General features: G+C 35.9%; 1 long non-coding RNA gene across 2 annotated transcripts in view; it reads left to right on the top strand.

The window, feature by feature from the left end:
- LOC110257598 overlaps positions 1 to 21,022 on the top strand; it is an 803,392-nt gene that overhangs the window by 288,993 nt on the left and 493,377 nt on the right. The window contains exon 4 of one of the 2 annotated variants that reach the window (XR_002340441.1): positions 1,506 to 2,277. The exons of the other annotated variant lie outside the window; for it this stretch is intronic. This is a non-coding gene — a long non-coding RNA (uncharacterized LOC110257598). Of the gene's footprint in view, positions 1 to 1,505; positions 2,278 to 21,022 lie in introns of those variants that run through there. 2 annotated transcript variants of the gene reach the window in all.

Genomic DNA, 21,022 nt, shown 5'->3' with positions numbered 1-21,022 from the left:
CTTGGATGGACAAATTATCCTTGTGTCCCCTGCAGCCAACTATAATGATTTCCACTGACTGCAGTAATGAAGGCAGAGCTGATTAACTTTAGACCTTTCTCTTGCTAAAATCAGCAAACAAGTTACCCAGCAAAATATATGTCTTGTTATATGTGTGTGTGTGTGTGTGTATGTATGTATGTATACACATACACACACACATAAATATATGTATAACAATAACATCTTGTCAAACAAACAAGAACATTCTTATCTTCCCTTCCAGCAAACATTTAAAAAAATCACTAAAGCCACTGACATGGCAATTGCCAGTTGGCCAGAGGATTAGGTCACTCACATGTCCTCCCTCAGCACATACAGGGTATTTGCATACTTGGCTGCATTCTTGTTTTGAAGGACAGATGCTCTGGTGTTTCTGATCTCAGTGGGATGCAGAGGGCCTATCTTGAGTAGTTTTACTTTAACCCATTTTAAACAAAGAGGTAGATTAAAATATAAAACTCCTTCAAGGAAAAACATTAAAATCCAGATGTCTGAAAGCCAAAATAATCACTATTTTACCTGTATACCTAAGGCATACCTTTTTACTTCGTGGTCTTTGATCATTAGTCATTGGCCCTGTTTTATTAATGGGGGATTTGTGTCTGACTGCAGGTACTGCATTGTGGTAGTTGTCACTGACCAAAGTATTTTTTCCAAAGGAGTTTTTAGTCAGAATTTTCCTTTATGCCTCTACTGGAAAAAAAAAATGCATGGTGGTTAATTATACAGATCTGAAGTTCTAAAATTAGGTATTTCAGACTCTTCTTATATTCCTTGCACTATTCTTGGCACTATGGGGGCAAAAAAGAAATGAAACATGTCCTATTCTAAGGAAGTTTCCAATCTAGTTGTTGAGCAGAAGATACTTAAAATTACACAGTTACTATGTTGGGTACCTATAGGGTCTTAGAGATCCTTTTTTAGAACATTGATTACATTTTAAGGTTGTTATTTATATAACTGTCTCTCAAGTCCTTGAGTACCTTCTACGCAGGGGCTATATCTCATACTTATTTTTAATGCATAATCAGTGACACAAAAATTATTTATCATAGATATTAATAATAGTTCTTTTATATGAACAAAATGTTTGAATTCTATAAGGGAAGGTTTAATTTCTTTCATGCTAGATATATATTTTTATGCATATTTATTTTACTCTTCTTATATCTAAATATTTGGACCCAGTTTAGGTTAAAGGCCAACTAAAGAACTAGAGTTGTTCTTTATTTTTCTCTTTATTCACTCATCTAGTCAATCCATTATTAGGTCTTATAGATCCACCAAATAAATATCAAATCCATTCACTTCTGTTTTCCATGTTATTCTCAAATCCATATCATCATTATCTCTTACCTAGACTTCTGCATTTCTCTATTAATGGATCACTCTTTTTTCAACTTTTGCCTCCCTACTCCCCGCACACGGAGGAACTGGTGGGATTTTTTTTTTTTTTTTCTTAGCTGTGCCCAAGCCATGCGGAACTTCCAGGGTCAGAGACTGAACTCAAACCACAGCAGCAAGCCAAGCTGATGCAGTGCCAAGGCTGGATCCTTAACCCACTGTGCCACAAAAGAACTCCAAACTGGTGGGATTTCTTTAAGATATTGATCAGGGAATGTCACTCCCTAGATTAGAAGACTTGAATGGTTCCCATCTTTTAGAATAAGGTCAAATACCTATCTTATCCTAATAAAACCCTACTCAGTTTGATCCTGCTGCAGCTCTGACCTCATCATTGTGGCCTCCCATCCTTCCTATTAAGGTCCTAGACACATCCCATTCTTTGTCAAAGGCTCATTCCAGTCACGAGCTCCTTGAACCAGTTGTTTCCTCTGTCTGGGATATACTTCTCTCTAACTTTGTTAAAGCTGGGCTTCTTTTGATCATTCATGCCTCAACTTAAATGCAACTTTTGTATTCTTTAAAATGTGTATACTGTAATAAATGAAAGATGCACCAAGAGTAATTTTGCAATGGGTTTTATGAGTTTACCTACAAGAATTCTGGAAGGAGAACTATCACCAGGCTAGTTAGTGAAGAAGTCTAGGGATATCCAGGCACTTGTGCAGTTTTTCTGCTCATCTTCTTTACTTTCTCTTCAAGGTTATGATGCCTTCAGCTAATCCAGCCATCATATTCATGAAGGAATAGATGAAAACAATCAGTGCTCTTTCAAGAAAGATGTGTCAGGGGAATGACTTAAAATGGCAACTGACTATGGTTGCCACACTTCCTTAGAGAAATAATTTCTGACAACATAGGATATAGTTGCCACTCAGCTACTTTTTAGCACATCATCCACTTTTATTTTCTGCCTAGGTTTTATAATCACTGCTATGTTTTAATTTTTCAATTTACTGTTTATTTGTTACTAATTTCTCTTCATTAAAACATAAGCCATGTGTGGCTATTTTGGTCATAGATGAAGTTCCAGAATCTAAAATCATGTTTGGCACATAGTAAGTGCTCAATAAGTAACTGTCCAGTAAATGGAAATAACAGAGTAGTAAGGAGGGAATAATACTAAAAAATATGGGTGGAAAGATTTCAAATATTACATAAGTAGCATCCACTACTACTAAGTATCCACTACTGATACTTAACAACTTTTTTTAGGATTAGAAAAAACTTTGATCTTTTAAAAATTACAATAACAAAAAACAAAAGAAGGAAACCATAATAATAATAATAATAAAAGAAAAGCAGGTTGGCCCTGAAGCATATTTTTTCAATCAAGAAATCATTCTATAAGTAGTGTTACATAGTGGTCAAACTGATTTTATTATTAAGTTGGATGTCAAATATATCTAGAATATGAACCCCACAATATCAATTTCAAAGTTTCTTTCAATAATTTTCATAAAATATAGATGACTTTTGAAATCTTTTTTTGATTTTAAGCTAGGTTTTGTTGTTTGTGGGAATTGCATGTTTTAAAGAAGAGAGTCATAATACAATAGCATGTAGCAAAAGAGGTACATGTCAAAGGGCCAACATGGAAGTTGTGTGGGGTTTGTGGCATTTGCTTTACATTATGTGCCTTTGAAAAAAAAATTTAGTCACAGCTACTGCCATTGACAGTGTTGGAACATGAATTTGATGGCAAATGCTTAATATTTTATATTGAAAATATAAACAGAATTTTTTAGAAATGTCCCAAGTGTTCTTTCTCACTAGATATTTCCCTTAAGTTTATGTGCATATTTCCAGCAGTTATTTCTTCATAAATAATTTTGTAGTGTGTTGATATAACATTATATGTTTCTCTAGCCTAGGCTACAAAGTCATTGCTTATGTAGGCAATACTAATACATTCTTACAAATTATTCAGTTTGTGTTAGATGACAAAACCTACACATGTGTATTAAAACCCATGTGTATTAAAAACCTAGATGCATGTGTGTTAAAAATCATCTCTGACATTTAAAGTAGGTTCAATGGCTGAAGTACAGCAATTATTATGCCCTATTGAACCATGGCGTGGCCTGTAGATTTTATTTCAAAATGAGCTAATGCACATGACCTAGTGAGCAACCTACCATGTTTACCACAGTCAGAGGATGGGGATTTGTTACAACTGAACTTCTGGGAATCTCTTCCTCTTTTAATGCTCTTATGTAATAAGCTCTTAAAAATAGGACCTACATTCCATCATCTGCATTTTATTCTTTCATAAAAAAGTATAACAGATTCAGCAAAAAGAAACTAAGTAGCCCTATAAAACAAAAGTTATTCCAACATTGTTCTTACTCAAATTTGCTTGAATATGTTTAAAGACATGAATGGCAAGGATTGAAGAAGATTCTTTCTCATTAAAAACACAGGTAATGCTTGATAGAAAGTAATTTAAGGAAGAGAAAATAAAATAATTAAGTATTTACTTAATAGGGATAAGAAAAGTAAATTATTATTGAAAGAAAAAAGATTGATTTTGGAAAGTATTATTTAAGAGAGTCAATGGAGAAGCAGTATAGCATGAAAGTTAATAATCAGGGTTAAAATGATCACTTTTTTGGTTTAAGATATAAAAATCTGTCAAATAGTGATAGTAATAATCCTGTCTCATAGGTATTTTGAGGGTTTATGGGAAAATGTATACATCTGGCTTGAAAGAGATTGGGCATGTGGTAAGTGCTCATTAAATGAGCTATTAGTATTTCTTAAAATACCCCAAATGCTTAATTTTACAGGAGTAGAAGTGGTGATCAAGAAGGTTGACCCTGGGTTATATATTTTCTGAGAATATAAATTTTTATTTAAATGAACGCATAGGAAATGATGTTTTAAGGAAAACTCAGGTTTTAGGAATATTGAGAAATAATGCTGATGGTATATGGGGTGTGGGGGTTAGTGAGGCCACAGTGTTTAGACTTTTGTGGACAACAGATGCATTGAGCTCTGAGTCAAAGGCAAAGAAGCCCAGAACCCTGCGATACGGATAGCACGTGGCAAGGACTTTAGGCATTGAGCAGGGAGAACAGGTTTGTTGATCGGCATCATTAATTTCCTCTCCAGTATTGATTTGGAGAATAGTGGCCATGTGAACTTTACAAAATGCGTCTCAGGCCAAGGAGACATGTGCTTTGATTAGAAGTGAAGCCAAACATTCCCCTTGCTCCATAGGTATTTGTCACAGAGATGGATCCTATGGCAGCTTGGGGCTGGGAGCAAATAGGCCTGAGGGAATGTGGTCTCAGTTGGGGACAGTCATTCTGACCAAGTGAAGTCTGTGTCTGGTCAGCACTCTGCTTCCTGGCCCTGGAACTTTCTAAGTCTCAGTATCTCCATTTGGAGAGTGGTTAAGTAACGGTGTCCTCTTTATAACATTTGGGGCTGATGAAATGAGTTAAAGGATGTCAAGCATTAAGACAGTGATGGAATATGTAAACTGTCGATAAATAAAGCGTGTCCCAATTTTATTTTCTTTCCTTTTTAAAAATCAGTGTAAAGCACAAGTGCAACTCTCAGATGCTGTCAGGGAATTATGAAGATATGAAATATAAACTTTTAGGAAAAATTACAAGAGTGCTGTGCCAAAAAGTGCCATGCTTACTACCCAAAGACTTCTGTCTCAGTCCTTCCTCCACTTCTAAATTTGACTATGCTCTTGACTAGTCACTTGAATTCTTCTGACTTCAATCTCCTTTTCTGTGAAATGTCAGTTGTCACATATGCCCATCCTTCCTAAAGGATTATTGGGATAAAAAGAGGATTATTTTGGATTTATTAAATAGAATTATAATTGAGCAAATATAACATCATTATTATAAAGTATTATTAATTTGAAATATTTAATTCTTTTTATCTCTACCTAAGTAGTAGAGACAGTATTAATAAAAACAACTGGAATTTCCTGCTGTGGCACAGTGGGTTAATGGGCTGGCTTGTCTCTGTGGTGTTGCTGGTTTGAAACCTGGCCTGACACAGTGGGTTAAAGATCCATCGTTGCTGCAGCTGTGGGTGTAGGCTGTAGAAGCAGCTTGGATTTGATCCCTGGCCCAGAAACTTCCACTTGCCATGGGTGGCCAAAAATATAAATTAAATTAAAAAAAAGAACTGATTGAGATGCATTACAGTAAAATTTACAGAAGAATGCTATAAGAAGATGCCCTTATTTATATGTTTATATTTATATTTTATGTGTATGTGGTTTTATCATTTTATTTCTATTGAAATTTTATTGATTTTGTAACTATCTTTACAGATGTTTAGGGTTTGTATTGTTGTAGTTAGTGCCCAAAGAACAAACTATTTAAAGAGAAAATACACAGGATAAATAGTGCTCTTCTTGCGTATTTTTAATCCTGTTGGTAGCTTCTTGTAAAGGTTTTGCAGATAATGTCTTACATTATCTGTGATATGTCAATGATGGTGCTTAGAATAATATAACTTTTACTTAATTCAGTTTTTACTTAATTCTCCCTCTAAATTAAATAGGGGAGAGGAATAGAAAATATTCAGGTAATTCTAAGATAAAGGAAATTTTCTTTCTAAGCAGGGCCTCTGAGTTGGGTATTTGCCTTTTTCACAGGAATTGCCAGAAATCTCAGGAAGAAAAGTTTGCTGATATAGTCATTTAAAGGAAATTATTTGGAAATTTTTAAAGCTGACTTTAATGAAAGTCTTTTTTTTTTTTTTTTTTTTTTGGTCTTTTTGCCGTTTCTTGGGCTGCTCCCGTGGCATATGGAGGTTCCCAGGTTAGGGAATCAGAGCTGTAGCCGCCAGCCTCCACCAGAGCCACAGCAATGCAGGATCCGAGCTGCGTCTGCAACCTACACCACAGCTCGCGGCAACGCCGGATCCTTAACCCAATGAGCAAGGGCAGGGACCGAACCCGCAACCTCATGGTTCCTAGTCGGATTCGTTAACCTCTGCGCCACGACGGGAACTCCTGTAAGTCTTAACTTTAGACATTAATTCTGATTAAATGGGGAAAGAACAAGAATATAAAAAAGAGTTGACTACACCAATCACAATGTCTTAAAGTACAGGCACATTAGCTTACAGCTCAGCTCACACGTATCAGTGCAAAAACATAGAGGAAACAAAAAAATCTTCATGGGGCGAATTATAAACAATAGATAAAGATAAAAATATGATAAATAACAACAGAGTTAACAATAATTTTTAAAAATATATGTGGGGCTCTTTGGCTCCCTGTTCTCCCTCACAGGTTCCCGCCCTGCTGAGGAGTAAAGAAGCGTCCATTTGTTCAAATCTTTCTCTTCTGTTTTAAATGATTTCATTTCACTTTCCATATTCAATCTACTCTAAAATGTAGCCACATAGAGTTAATAGACTCCTTCGTTTAAATGAAAGCTCAGCACACTTAGAGATGTGATCAGATGTCTGAAGAGTGTTTCTTCCTGGGCTTTTGTGGTGGGGGAGGGGTAACTTGGACAAACTGATGTTGTGGCGATGTTCATAGGTTCCAACAGTGACCATGTGTCTTGTCTGCCTAATAATTACACATCCTGCTGGCAGCTGATGCTAAAGCCTGTAGCTGGAAACTATGGGGTCCTTTGTCTCTTGCTTATATTTCAATTCTTTGAACGTTGCTGGCATAATTATTTTAAAATCTGGTTCTGAGAAGTCTAATATTTAGGTTCCCTGTCGGAACGGTAGCTGGATAAAACACAGAATGCCTAGTTTGAATTTCAGATAAATATCAAATGGAATTTTAGGTCAGCAATGAATAACATTTTACTATAAATATGTCCCAAATATTGCAACAGGATATTCAGTGTTTATCTGAAATTCAAAGATAACAGAATGTCTTCTATTATATTTGCTATAAATGACAACTTTATCCATGAGTTTATATCTATTTATCCTTTTGATTTGTATTATGTATTGTCATCTCTCTTCAAGTATATTGCTTTTATTAAAAAAAATTATGTGCTACACATTGTGTCAACAAAACTGTGGAAATAGCATGGTCTTATATGAAGTTATCCACATTCGAAATAATATCGTTTTGTTTCTGCCAGGCACTTTGAGATGCTAGCAGTCCAGGATCAATTCAATCAGATTTTAAGGATTGAGTAGATTCAAATCTGAGCCTCAGTTCTTGTGAGTTTCATCTGCTTATTGGTCATACTTATCTCAAATCAAGATGAGTTCACCAGGTTACCATCTCTGAACTCCAGTTTCTGCCCTGTAGCATAGCAAGACTGATAAACATGTTCTTTAGCCTCTCAGCTTCTTTGATCCTTCCTCTTGAGTCAGAAAATACTTAAAAGAACCCTTAAACTTGCCTCTCCATAGGCTTTCATTCACCCATAGATCCTGGCTAGTTGTTCTTTACAATCTTATTATTTCTTTCATGCCTTTGAATAGTTGTCAGTGTCTAGATTTTCTAGTAGTTCTCATCAGGAAGTTTAGTGTAAATCAGTCTTCCTTTACTGAAACCAAGTCCTGATTGTTAGTATTAAATACTTCTTAAGGATGAGAGACAAAATCGTATGAAATGTAAAGGGGAATATAGGCAAAGGTGTTGTTCCTTTATTGACTATCTTAAAATACATCATCAGGAAAGAGATGGTGTCTGATTTAACACTACATGTTCCCTTCTCTCTTATCCAGTCTGGAAGGGCAGTGGTGAATATCACACAAATCCTATTTATACACAAGTTTCAGGCTTCAGAGGCACCCATTATGGTCGTTTTCTCTCTCCATATATATATTGTCTTTTTAGGGCTGTACCCACGGCATATGGAGATTCCCAGGCTAGGGATCAAATTGGAGCTGTAGCACCAGCCTACACCACAGCTCACAGCAACGCCAGATCCTTAACCCACTTAGCGAGGTCAAGGATCAAACCTGCATCCTCATGGTTACTTGTTCAGATTCGTTTCCACTGAGCCACAACAGGAACGCCAAGATTTTGTTTTTTACCTTTTATAATTTCTCAGTCATTAACTTGGGATATTTTAAGTATCTCCCAAAAAGGCAGGGCATTTGTTAATGTTTTAGGTGGTTTGTTACTGAGGAGGCAATGTTTATCAAGATTTTGTTTAATTCTCTTAAACCTGGTTGAGTGCATTTTCTTTATTACAACAGTAATTGATTGCATTTACTACAAATGGTTGTTTCTCATTGCTTATGAATTTCCAATTTTACTTTCATTAATATGCTGTGAGCATAAGTTTTTCTTTTATTTATTATGTTTTTTAGCTTTTTGTATAGGTTTTCTATGTATTTACTTGTATTCTGAGTGAAGTTTTAGTCTCATTGAAGAAAACAGAGCAAATTTTACCTCCATATTTTAACTTCAGGACAGTGAATGTGTTGAAATGATCTAAGCATGTTCATATTCATCTTAAATATAAACCCGAAATTTAGAATGCTTCTATTCTTAAAAATAATTTATCCATGAACTGAAGCAATGCTATGTGTCCATGTATCAAAATAAAGCAATAAAAAATGAATAGAGCTATGCCTCATTAATCTGACAAAAGTGTCAAATATCTTTCATCAAAATGTAAAAATTTCCTCTTAAACCAATAATTTAATTGAAATGTTTACTATATAAAACTTATATCACCATCTTCAAAGAGAACAAAGTGTTAACATTTGAGTTCTTCAAATAAAAATGTGAACAGATTATATTATCATTTGAAAGCAGTATAATATTTGCATGCAAAGGAAAAAGCACTGAGATTTGAATGCAAAATTCATATTGTAGCTTCTAGCTAATGACAAGGATAGTAACCTCAAAGAAGTAGAAAATTCCAGAAATAAACACAATAAAAAATAAAAACAATCAAAATGCCTATCGTACCCTAAGGCTTTAGGATAAGAAATAATACCATTTGTCTGTCTGGCAGGAGGTATGTTACTGATAATAAGTTTTAGATGCTGAGAGCAAGATGATTATTTATCAAAAAAAAATAGATTTGTTTTTCAAGCTCCACTGGTAGAAATAACTAAACTTTTAGTTGGGAAGATACAAGAAATTATGTCTCATAAATTAAATGCTTTCAAACAAATGCAAGTAAATAACAGGGGATCAATTAAAACCCAAACATTCCAGATCTTACTTGACTTATGTCCATAGTAAATTTCCATTTCCTATAATAGTTATTGTTAGGGTAGTGATTTTAAAGGGAACTTTTTGGAATCAAATTTATTAGGTTCCAACAGTGATTCTACCTGTTACCAAGTATGTGTTCCTGAGCCATGTACTTAATATCTCGGAACCCCAGTTATCCCATCTATTAAATGAAGTGGTTTTGAGAATTGTAAAGCATATTAAACGTAAAGGAGTCCAGAGATCAGCCGGCGTATAATCATACTTAATTACTAGGGTGATTTAGAATAACTGCTACTAAAGGAATGTCTGTGAAACTCTAATCATCAAACTAGTATGGAATTCAGTCTTTTTCCAAGATTTCATTCTAGATATAATTCCAAGGGATTTATACTTGTCCTTTTTTTTTTTTGTCTTTTTTTTTTGCCTTTTTTAAGGCCGCTCCTGCGGCATTTGGAGGTTCCCAGGCTAGGGGTCTAATCGGAGCTGTGGCTGCCGGCCTACACCAGAGCCACAGCAACGCCGGATCCTTAACCCACTGAGCAAGGCGAGGGATCGAACCCGAAACCTCATGGTTCCTAGTCGGATTTGTTAACCACTGAGCCATGACAGGAACTCCTACTTGTCCTTGAATCAGTCCTTCCTCTGTTCACCTGAGATAACCTGCTGTGAAATCACATGTCCTGATTAGGCTGGTTTCATTTCCTATCACCGTTCTGGCCTCACTCTCAGGGGAAACCAAGAAAGCCATTATGCTTGAAAGCCCATCCTGGTTTCATGTGCTTATTTATGCAGAATAAGACGGCTCCTTTTGCTGTGAGGAATTGTGTTCTTTTCAGTATAATGCTCAGTGAGGGTCATGTCTCTTGTGATATAACTTTCATAATTAACCTCCTTCAAGTCCTCACTGTGGCACTAATACTCTGGTGGGGATTTTTCTTCTCTTTTGTTTGGAGGACAGGGAGCTCTTTCTGCATTAGCTGCATGCTGATCAGAGAATCAACACTTGATTGAAATTGATTACCTGCAGAGACCCATTTTCCATAGGGTGCATTTTCCCTTGGGAACTACTCTTATTCATCATTCCTTTGTATGTCTGACTGAGAATATGTCAGATGAGTTTAAGTAAGTAAGTGTTTCAACGTCAATTTATTTTGCTCTACAGTTAGTCCTCTAATAGGGGGAAAAGGTATCCTATCACATAGCTTCCATGTCCCAAACCCCAGTGGTTGTATTTGGGGAGGGAAGGCTTCTGAGCAGGACAGTTACCTCGTCCCACTCAAGTACAGGCTCTTGACAAGCCAAAGTGTCTTGTTAAGTAAGTACATGTACATGCATTTTATAGAGTTGACCATTAATACATTTTAATATAGAAATAATAAAAATAATATTCTTTAGGGCATAATATATATTTTTTCAAGTTTTCAAACAAAACCTCATCCTGGCTTATTTGGGAATCTCTTATGAGATGATATTGTACTTATAAATGTTATAAAACTTGACTATGGAGAAATTTGTAGGTTTTTGTAAGCATAGTTGAAAGGGATTTTGCTTCTTTATGCAGTTTTACACATTTCACAATGCAACTAAGACTTCATTCCACCTTTTAGTATTAAAAGCCACATATTAGTAACATGATACACAGAATCACAGTGGGTAAGTTGTCACATTAAATACCGAAGTATTTTGCTCAAAATTGTTGAAGCAAATGACATCACTCAGCCGAATCTTCAAGTTAGAACTGGTAAAAGTCAAGACTTCTAGGAGTACAAGCCAGGCAAAACAATTCATCGTTTTTAATGGTCTTTTAAGATAGATTACACAGTAATCAATAGTGATAGTTCCTGAGAAGAATGATGCAATGGAGAAACTTTTTACATGTTCATTGACTCAGGTAGCAGAACTTCATTTTTATTATCTCACCTAAAGATCCAACATGACATCCAGGAATCAAGACCACCCAGTCATTGACAAAGGGCTTCATAAAACTGAACCAAGAGAATACTAACTACATAGAAATCTGCTCATGATGAGCCATATTGACTCCTTTTAAAATAGAAGCTGATTGCTTCTGATACAGTGAGGCGTTCAGGCATTTTATCATTATTGTTTTATGCCACTAAGCTCTCATTACATCATCAAAAAAGAAAGTCAACACTGACTTTATCAATAAGGTTCAAGAAAGAAATAAAAAATAATTATACCTATCAGTCCTCATCTGAAACAGAATTGCTGAATGTGATAGGCTATGCAAAGGACCCTCAGGCTTTGTAACAATATAGATTTAAGAAGGATAATAATAGAAAAAAAATGAAGTGAGGGAGAGAATATGTAACAGTAGTTATTGTACCTTGGCCTTGGTAGCAGAGATCAGCAGCATAGGAAGGATCCCGAAGGGGTCTTCTCACCCTAGACTTGTTGATATTGCTAAGAACATTGATATCACTTTAAGAATAGAGAGCGAAATTAGAAGCAACTGAAATATGGATAGAAGATGGTAAGTGAACTTCTAGTTTATGTTTGTTTATAGGCTACGGAGTATTGTGAAGAGAGATCTGGGCTTAAAAGATGAAATATAGATTCCAGTAGCAGCTGTCCAACCTCATGGATATATTGCTCTGAGACTCAGTTTGATCACAAACAAAAGCCAGTGATTTTATCTGGTCTCTTTGCTGTAGGAAAATCCCTAGGCATCAAGTAAAATAATTAAAGCGAACATAATTTTAAAAATACGAAATTCTGGAGTTCCTGTTGTGGTTCAGTGAGTTAAGAACCTGACATGGCCTCTGTGAGGATAGGGTTCAATACCTGGCCTTGCTCAGTGGGTTAAGGATCTGGTTTTGTGGCAAGCTGTGGCATAGGGTGCAAATGCAGCTTGGATCCTGCATTGCTGTGGCTATGGTGTAGACTAGCAGCTGCAGCTCTGATTCAACACACAGCCTGGGAACTTCATATGCTGTGTATTGGCAGAAAGAAAGAGAGAAAGAAAGGAAGGAAGGAAGGAAGGAAGGGAGGAAGGGAGGGAAAGAAATTCTATGAAAGTAGGTATCACTCATGTTCATCTCAGTCTGTGCTTATTTCTTCATCACTATAGACTCCACTGTGGTACTTCTCAGGCTTTTTCTCTCCTCTTTTGCTGGTGTGACTCTTCCTTCCCTGCTCACTCCCTTTTCTTCCTAAATCATCAGGTAGCCAGTCCCTGTTTAGTTTGGGCCATTGGTAGGGTTGATCTGAACACTGCAGCTGAGGCTACTGTTTCAGTAACTTTCTCCTGGAATTCAGTGGAAAAAATAAAAATTAAAATAAAAAGACTAGCCAACTATTTATGGCTGTGTTCTTAAAGGCAGAGAATGTTAGAAAACCAATCCAAAACCTCCATTTCTCACTTGTGTGAGTCTTGATATTTGATGCTCATCTGCACAGGGTGTCCCGTGCAGTATGTTTATTTTATCAGTAAGCTGTTTGTGCAGTAGAACCAATTTCTGAAAATAGAACCTTTTCCTCTTTTCCCCAGGCATTGTTTCAAGAAGAATAAGAATAAAAATGACTTTTAAAATTAAATTCCTTGGAGAGGTCAGCAATTCTGGCAACAGGAGTCAAAGTCACATCAGTCCCTGATTTTTTTTTTAATTTTTTTTTTATTTTTGCTTTTTAGGGGCTCACCCATGGCAGATGGAAGTTCCCAGGCTGGGGGTCAAATCGGAGCTACAACTGCCATCCTATGCCACAACCACAGCAATGCGGGATTGGAGCCACGTCTGTGGCCTACAGCACAGCTCACGGCAACGCCTGATCCTTAACCCACTGAGCAAGGCCAGGGATTGAACCCTCAACCTCATGGTTCCTAGTCAGATGTGTTTCTACTGGGCTACAATGGGAACTCCAGTCACTGATGCTTTAAGTGACTTTACTTGAACAGAGATCAACAACTCTGCTGAATATCTATCCTATGTTCTCTGTCCAGTACCTCTTCTTTTTCATGATCTTTTCCCCTTAATATCTATGAGTTTTCACATGGTCATGACTCAGAAGCTGATAGGAAGATAGGAAATGATAGGCAATGTCAGGATTCAAGTGCTGTGATCCCTAACAATGACTTGGAAGGAATGTACATAGTTCCTATTTCTTGACTCAAAGTTTACAAAGAGTTAAAAAAAAAAAAAAAGCTTAAAAATTGGAAGAGAGGCAGTCTATAAAGACATTTAGCAGTTTTAGCAGAACATGAAGTTTACCTTAAAACAAGTAGTGATAATTGGTTAATTAGAAGTAGAAGATTGGCTAGGTATTAAGAGATTTCTGGGAAGAAAGCATGAACATAAAGGAATAAAAGCTGAGCTATAAAGATAATTCTCTTTTTTTAATGCCTCCAATTCAAAAAAATATTGGTGATCTTTTAGATTTTAGGAAATGATGCCATGTAGAGAATAGTCGAAGTAATTAAAAGAGGATCATTACAGAGTAGCATGAGTAGTTTGCTTTATTCACTGATGATCCACCAATTTAAAAAATGCTGAATAGAAAAGAGATTTAAGTGTTTACATTCTCTAAGCTGGTATTATTAATAGCTCAAAATTCTATGTATTTAAATAGGTGCAGTAATCAGCATTAAGGAGGTGAACTGCTTCATGATTTGGGAGGATTTATCTCTTTACAAGGAAGAGTTGATCCATGTATCTTAAAATTTTATTACTCACTCTTCATTAATTTTTAATTTCTAACTTGGAAACAGTCAAATTAACCCTTTTTAGTGGACATTTGTATGTTTTGATGACTGCATAGAGTCACGTTAGCCCAATCATAATCAGGATACAGAGAAGTGCCATTATTCCAAAGAAAGTCCCTCATATTGTCCCTTTGTAGTCAAACTACCCTCCTCCCGACTTTAAACCTTGTCAACTGCTGAAATGTTCTCTGTCCTTATGATTTCGCCTTTGCTGTGTTATATAAACATAGTCATATGGTATATAAGCTTTTGAATTTGGATTCTTGCACTTTGAATAGTGAGTTTGAGATTTACTTATATTCCTGTGTGTACCAATAGCTATTTCCCTTCTATTACTGAGTAGAATCCCATTGCATAGATGCTTCAGCTATTTGGTTATTCATTTCCCAGTTGAGAAACATTTGGACCATTTTTAGTTTTTGCATTTTCAGTAAAGCTGCTGAAACATTCACATGTAGGTTTCCATGGTGAGGAGGTATAAGCATAGGTTCTCACTCAACCCAGGCTAGTTTACTTCCTGCTATTGAAAAATATTTGACAGGCTAGTAGTAGAGTGCAAAGCTGGTCCCTTATATGTCACCATCTCTTGAAGACATCGATCAACCACTTAACTACATTAAATTATCTGCTTTTCCTGATTCAGGAATTCATCCTCACATGAATTCTACATATATTCTGGATGTAGATCTATCTTTTTGCGTATGAGGTCTTAGCCAGTACTATTTTCTGAGAGCCTACCAAATTTTTGATCAGCTGTCATGGGATCCCACATAACATTACTCTGGACCCATGCTACATACTCTACTTAAAAGGAGGTGCAGCAGTGGAGATATGACCACAGAATTAACTGGACCTATTCCATGCTACAGCATTCAGAAACTGCCAGTCTGGAAAGGATAATGAAATGGCCATACAGGCTACCAACTTGGTGATGAAACTTTGCAGTGATGGAGTGTCATCATCCACAATGTGTTTACACGCTAGATAAACGATCATTGTTTTGTTTAGTTGATTTTATATGATTTATGGACTTAGGGGTAGAATACTTAGAGATGAGAACTTAGAGGAATAAGAATACATCGCTCTGCTTACTATCACTCCCAGAGGCTTACTTGGTAAATTTATGTTACTCTGGACTCTGCAGGTTTAAAAGACTTGCAGAGAAAAAAATGCTTTCAATAGAGGACATAAAAAGTCTCATTACATTTCAGGCTCTGTCAGATACAGACTAGTTTTTCATATTTGTTTTATCCTTCTGCTCTGATCTCTGTTTACTTGATTCCTGGACTAGTTATAATGAGGGGTAGGGGATGGGGTGTGGTTATTTTTCTTTTATTCCTGAGACAGTGTTTTCTGACAGAGAAGATTTCAGAAGAATTTTGGAGTTCTTGGTGTTACTAGTTACCTAGTCTAAGTGTCATCTTTATGAACTTTGTATTTTTTTCCTTTGTAGGTGACCTACTGCATGTATATGACATGGTCACATTATCATTCTGTTGCCATTGTAACTCAGCAACTTTAAACCAAGTTGCCTTGTTGTCTTTCTTCAAGTTATAATTACTGATATAATTTTGGCTACAAATGAAGATACAGTCTTGCAGAATGGTCATACAAAGATTTTCTTTGTGTGTGTGTGTATATTTTAATACTTCAAGGAAATATTGTAGAGACTAAACTTGTTTTTCTCTAGCTTTCTGATGCTAGCTCAGTCCATAGCTTTATCAATATGTAGTAACATTCTCTCAGTGGATGCATGACCTCAGATGTCCCAAGGCAAAAAATAGGTGTCTTTTTTCATATACTTTCCAATTCCATAATATGAAAGAATGTCACTGCCATTTGCATCAACTCAGATAACCAATTTCAGGTATCTGATACTTCGCTGAAGTTTTCTGATAACAGTTTCTGTAAGAGTTGGTGCACTTGGATTTAAAACATTCGAGGGAGTTACTGTTGTGGTTTAGCGAGTCACGAACCCCGCTAGTATCCATGAGAATGCGGGTTCAATCTCTGGCCTCGCTCAGTGGGTTAAAGAGCCTGCATTGCTATGGCTGTGGTGTAGGCCGGCAGTTCCAGCTCCGATTTAACTCCTCGCCTGGGAACCTGCAAAAGCCGCAGGTGTGGCCTTGAAAAGCAAGCAAGCAAACAAACAAATTTAGAAGTCAGCCTTAGCTATTTAAACAAATAGGTCTGAAAAGACCCTAAATACATTCCAAGATTGTAGTAAAAATTTATAAGACAGCTTCAGAGAGGGCACAAATAGCATACTTTAGGATTTCTGAACCGGAAGCTTAAGGGCATCTCTAGAGCACTGTCAGCAGTGAACCCTCTCCTACAAAGTTCTGTCCTTCTCGGTTTTGGCTATCAGTTAAAATTCCTGATGGGAAGGGGAGTGCTATACTGGCGTTTATGGTGGTTAGCGTTTATAGAACCTCCTAGGGGATTTTTAATTTTTTAAATAAGAAGGCTTAAGCAATTTTAAAGGTCATGTATCCAGCGGAGGAAAAGATTTGATGATATACGTAACAGAGGAGTTAATTGAAGGGGTAGTTTCAGTTCATGGGTAATACACCCTGCAACTAGGATCAAACCCTTTATTTATAAGACTTATTGCAGTTTAGTATCTCTCCCTCCTAAGTGCTACAAAATATATTTTCTCTAATTCAATTTATTTAATGGCAAAACATTTTTGGACTTTTAAAAACTGAATTAGGGGTTCCCACTGTGGCGCAGCAGAAACGAATCCAACTATTAACCATGAGGTGGTGGGTTCGATCCCTGGCCTCACTAAGGGGGTTAAGCAAGGATCCAGCATTGCCTTGAGATGTGGTGTAGGTCGCAGCCATGGCTCAGATCCTGTGTTGCTCTGACTGTAGCTCTGATTCGACCCCTAGACTGGGAACATCCATATTCCTCAGGTGTGGTCATAAAAAGCAAACTAAATAAACAAATACATTAAAAAAAACTGAATTAACAAAATATTAGTTACGTAATTATTAAAAGATGTGAATCAATGTGTTAGCCAGTTAATGCATATTGCTGATTATGTCGATGTTGTGCATAAAAATTTTGAGACTTTCATTCCATGCCCCTTAGCTCAATGATGTTTACTTCTTTGATTTTCTATTTTGAAAAGTTTAGTTCAACCATTGATCGTCAGTATTAATCTTTAGCAAATTACTCTCTAAAAGTAGACAGCCACATCTGGATAATATGGATGATAATGGCACTGGCTCATGAATTTTGGAGGAATGAATAAATAGTTTTAAATCAGGTTGGTGCACTTCTTAACTGAGTGTGCACTGGCAAATTACTTAAACTCTTTGAGCCACGCATTCCTTATTTATATACTGAAAATCTCAATAGTGGTTAAAACAAAAAAATATTTCAAGGGAAATGCTTAGATTAGTGCAGTGTCTGTTACAGTAATTGTTGTTACTTTGCAAAAATCTATTTGGTTGGGCAAATCCAGATTCCACTTTTTCTTATAGTGAGAAAAGTTGTCAAAACGGTAAACATGCCAAAGTGGGATGTAAGTCAACTTTTCAAAACAGGTGTTTCCTCAAATGTGCTCTATAGACATTAGAGTTCTTCAGGTTCTGAAAATTAATAACCTGAATCTAATCATTGTCATAGGGAATCATTTATAATTTGTCAGCATTCACTTAAATTGAGATTCAATCTCCTCCATTTAGCTGGCTATTCAAATCCATGTCCTCCAAAGGATATGAAGAGCCAATGCCTTACCATAGGAAAATAGTGGCAATAGTAATAATAAAAGTGATGAGGTGAAAATAGTGTCAGTTCTATCATTCCTGGCCTCAATTAGTTCTTATGAGATACTGCATAAAGAAGATAATTAAATAATAGTTTAAATCCTATAAAAGTAGAATTAGGCTTAAAGTTAAAAACAAGTGCTCTCCAGCATCAGTTGCCCTGTGTGTTTTTAAAGCTTCACATCCCCTTTAAATGGGACCACGGCTATGACATTTTACAACTTCTGAGCCAGAGGTGTACAATCAATGCAAATTAAATTTTTTTTGCATTCAGTGTTGACTATTTTCTTCTCATTTACCATGACTTTCCCTTATTAGTATCCTTAGGCTCTTTGTGTTTCAAAATAGCAACAACAAATATAGAGATTTACATATACTTTCTTTGATCTTTGTAAGAACATCCATAACCCTAAATATTGCTTCTACTGTGGGAAAAAAAAAAAGGACTAAAGTCTTAGGTAATGGGGTTAGAAAAGCCACTCCGAAAACTGCATATAAAAATTTTATTAGATAATATTTGCCTCAACATTGAACTTGGAAAAAAAGAGAGATCAAATGTAAGAGAGAAAATAAGTTACAAATTTTGTATGGTATTTGTATAAAGATGACAGAGGTTATTTATTAGTAGATTTGTTGTTTTTTGGCAAGTCCTAAAAGTAGTAAATTAGCATTTTGTCTCATCTCCCTTGATTCCTCCTTAGTGTAGTGACCTTGAATGGCGTCGAAACAAGGTATTTGGCTCTGTTCGACCTGGCTAAGATATGCAGTGTTCTTAAAGGTTGCTCTAACCCTACACTCTTATATTCTAATTTGTGCTATAAATTAAACTCCCCAAATTGGGTAAAATGCAATGTTTCAAAAGTTGTTATCTAAAACCCCTTCCAATGGTCTGATTAAAAAAAAAAAAAAAAAAAAAAAAAACAGCAACAGGAAAACAATGCCTTTATTCTTTTAAGGGAAAGAGTTATGCTTTATATACATATGGAACTGAATTTCAGAAAAAAATAGATAGCTTACCCAACCAGCTCTAACAGTCAGCTGTCACCAAAACATAAGCGGATTTCAAAACATCTGAGCTTGTTCTGAAGCATAGGGTGCTAACACTATTCTGTGCTACTCTTCTTGCTCACAAGGCTCAGTCTGCAGTTTTCTCTGATTGCCGTTTCTAAGGAATCTTGCCCTCATCAGAGGGCCTGTAGCATTTTTTAAAAATCTGTTCCACAACTCTACTTCATGGATCTGTTCATGAAGATCAATAAGGACCATTCTCTCCTGAAACACAGAAAAAGGAAAGGAAGTTTAAAGCCACAATAATATTCTTTTTATTTTACACAAGATTGCAAAAAGATTTAGGTAGGTAAATGGATAGCTTGTTTTATTCCACATTGATAGGCAAATACTTCTCCTTCACAGAAAATATTTAGATAGATAGAGATATGTATATATTTGGATTTTGATGGCAAAGAGTTGTCAGCCGCTGGTCTGAGAGGTCTACTTGCTAACTGAAGCCTTCTGTACTTTTAGGTCTTCCCTGCTAGCCATTCTCACTCCTCCTAAATTTACTACTGCTTTGTTGAGGCAACTGTAAATCATAGAACATAATGATGTATTTTCCTATTTCTGAGCTTCCTTGTATTTTCTTACTATTTGATAACAATAATAAATGCCTGGAGTGATGACATGGTAAATTATTATAAATATCTGGAAATCAAGTCAATGTAACTATAGTGTTTATGAAGAGATAACATGAGAAAAGATTTATCTTGTTGAATTTTAATATTCAGAACATCTACTGAGATAATTCTGAGCTCAGTAGGAGCTCAGAATGTTTGTGTTAATTGTTTACTGTGAATTGTGCATTAATAGTCACAACGTTTGTTGAAATTATGTGACGTTCCCTGTATAACATTTTTTTTTTTTAACTTGGAAACTTATACAAATGATTCTTGGCTTGTTTGGAGATTGAAATTATTTAATAGTTTTTCAGTTCTTGGATCCTTTGTGGGAAATTACTCAACACCGATGATAACTCCTAGATTCGGATAAACAAATAAGAATATAGCCATCAGTTACCAAATTTGATCTGATGCTGGTGTACGTATTAATTAGTGTTAAAATATTGTAAAAAAATTTAAAGTTAGTAAGAAAAAAGTTATTTTATAAAAAGACACGTTAAAGAGAAAACTTACTTGCAAATATTTTCTGAATCAAGACACTGTGTTTTCCATCTACTCAAGAGATGACCGAGGGCACTGAATTACAAATAAACTTTGAAATTAAACTGACTCATAATGGCACTTATATGTGTTTAATAGAATTAGTATTTTCCCAAATTTCTAACCTCGTGCTTTAAATTTTTCCAAGACCCTTGTCATTATAACCAAAAATAGTTTGGGTGTTAGTGAAAGGGGAGGTAGTTCTCTAATCATGATAAAGGGGGGAATATCTTAATCTAGTTCAGAAACTCTTCCCTGAGGATGGACTTGCTTGGAGAAGCCCATAGACATTAACAATGAAAGGTTAATGTCTATGGGCGGGGGGTGGACTTGCTTGGAGAAGCCCATAGACATTAACAATGAAAGGTTAATGTCTATGGGGGGGGGTGGACTTGCTTGGAGAAGCCCATAGACATTAACAATGAAAGATTAATGTCAAGTGGGGTTCCTTGGGGCTTAAACTGATGAGCCCTTAAGGGACACCAGAGTGACAGTCTTTGGGGTTGGGCACATGGTCAGTATGTTGCAGAACACTCTTTGTAGTTGATAGATAAACTTTTATGCATATCTGGCTTTGGGCATTGCCGGTAGGTTAGTCACATCAGTTTTAAGTCATAAATGTTTAAATGATTAAGAAATGAGGTCAACGCTTTATTTTTTACTTCTGAGCATCTGAAGCATCATTGTATTTTTCAATTACACATTTAAAAAATTGAAAAGTAACACATGC

Source organism: Sus scrofa, chromosome 18 (assembly GCF_000003025.6).
Source record: "Sus scrofa isolate TJ Tabasco breed Duroc chromosome 18, Sscrofa11.1, whole genome shotgun sequence".
NCBI lineage: Eukaryota > Metazoa > Chordata > Mammalia > Artiodactyla > Suidae > Sus > Sus scrofa.
This window is presented reverse-complemented; position numbering and strand designations above follow the sequence as displayed.